General features: G+C 33.8%; 1 protein-coding gene across 1 annotated transcript in view; it reads right to left on the reverse strand.

The window, feature by feature from the left end:
• The window catches only part of LOC105621708, a gene marked incomplete at its 5' end in the record, with an annotated part of 85,146 nt that overhangs the window by 52,670 nt on the left and 30,133 nt on the right, over window positions 1-2,343 (reverse strand). The gene's annotated exons all lie outside the window — the stretch shown is intronic.

Here is a 2,343-nt window from a genome sequence, read left to right on the forward strand (position 1 = left end):
GAGACACGATAAAGTGATTTTGCAGCATGACAATGCTCGACTCCATGTTGCGAAAGTGGTCAAGACATACTTGGAAACATTGAAATGGGAAGTCCTACCCCACCCGCCGTATTCTCCAGACGTTGCTCTCTCTAACTATCACTTGTTTCGATCATACGGCCTGACTGACCAACACTTCCGGTTTTATGAAGAAGTAAAAAATTGAATCGATTCGTGGATAGCCTCAAAAGATGACCAGTTTTTTCGACGCGGGATTCGTACGCTACCCGAAAGATGGGAGAAAGTAGTGGCCAGCGATGGATTTTGAATCATAAATGTATAACCAGTTTTTTACAATGAAGCCTCGAATTTCGGAAAAAAAACGGCGGAAGCAAAATTGTACACCTAATATAAGATTTGTAATTTGAATGATTTGAATTCGTATTCCCGATATGCGTGACAAATGTGATGGCAAGATATCAAAAGATTTATGATTTCAAAAAATATAGTTGAGAAATGATCCTTATCGCTTTATAGTTTAACTCAATCCAATATTTTAAATAAAATGACTAATATGTTCTCCAAATACTTGGGAGATAAACCTAAAATCGATGAAATCTAAACGGTATATTTCTCCTACGCTATTTTTAGACTAGCGTGTAATAAACATATCAAATATTAAATATTAAAATCCTGTCAAGGACGCTCATATATTATAAAAATAAATTAAATCCAACCCAGGTCTAACAAATATAAATGAGCAAATTTGTTTAGATGTTCATAACTAACAATTTTATATTAAAACAATAAATTTCGACTTAACGTAACAAGAGAAGTTTTACAATCGTCCGGAATTGAATTGATTCTCCATGAAATATGTTGTAAAACATGAAAATCTAAGAGACAGTATTTTTTTATACGCTAACTCATGTTTAAAGGGATAACACACCCCTTTGAAAAAAAAACGGTATTTTTTTTTCCAGCCGAATATCATCGGAAGTAAAAGTCTCATGCCTGAAGAATTCACGTCACGTGTAAAAAACTATAAATTTTACTTTAAAACATCTTTTCATCAATATCTTATTGTTCCAACATCTGAACTGCAACATCTGAACTGGAAAGGATTTGAAGATCTATCTGTGACTCGGGAAGCAATTAAAAAAGAAATTATATTGCAAATAATTTGTAAATTAAGTATATATAAAATAATGTATATATAAAAAGTATATATAAAGTATATATAAAATAATGAAAATAAGGATAATATATAAAGTAAACAAAGTGTATAAAGTAAACAAATATATGTATGTAAAAATGAAAATTTATTATTAATAACATTACATAATTACATTTTCGTAAGAAATTGTTTTAAAAGTTCGTTTCTTTCTCTTTGAATCAAATTGTTTTCTTTTTGTTAACTATTCCATATATCGCTTTTATTTCTCTTTAACTGCAACCAATTTTTTTCTCACATTGTAGACCTTCTTTGAATTTCACCTTTTTGGCCACTTTTTAATGGAGTATAACGTCCGGAAACTGAATCTGATATTTCTGTTGAACTCGGTCCGTTCATTTAAATATTAATTTTCTAACGTGCAATTCGAATTACTATTATTGACATCGATATCTAATATATGACATCGATATCTATTCTATAAATGAACTAGCAGTAATCGGATTAGATAATGGCAAAGATCTTGCATTCGAATGTGGACACGGAATAGAAGGAGTGCAGTTGATTGAGAGGCTACTTGGAGAAGGCGTGGATCGGCTGAAATTGTTGAAATGCTGCTTGATTTTGACACAGTTGTAAATGTCTAGTCTGTGACTTGATTGAACGAGCATATAACGAACCGAAGTTTATGAAAAAATATTTCCGCTCAATAGAATGACATCCGCTCCCGCAACATGAGGGAGCGATGCGGAAAATATGCCATTCAGCGGATAGTTCCGTAGCGCTGAATGCGTCCATTGATAATATTAGATGTACAACTTTGCTTCCGCCGTTTTTTTTCCGAAATTCGAAGCTTTATTGTAAAAAACTGGTTATACATTTATGATTCAAAATATTGTCCATCGCTGGCCACTACTTTCTCCCATCTTTCGGGTAGCGTACGAAAAAACTGATCATCTTTTGAGGCTATCCACGAATCGATCCAATTTTTTACTTCTTCATAAGACCGGAAGTGCTGGTCAGCCAGGCCGTGTGTCATTGATCGAAACAAGTGATAGTCAGAGGGAGAAACGTCTGGAGAATACGGGTGGGATAGGACTTCCCATTTCAACGTATCCAAGTATGTCTTGACCACTTTCGCAACATGGGGTCGAGCATTGTCATGCTGCAAAATCACTTTATCGTGTTTC

The sequence above is a fragment of the Atta cephalotes genome (assembly GCF_000143395.1).
Source record: "Atta cephalotes unplaced genomic scaffold scaffold00036, whole genome shotgun sequence".
Taxonomy (NCBI): Eukaryota; Metazoa; Arthropoda; class Insecta; order Hymenoptera; family Formicidae; genus Atta; species Atta cephalotes.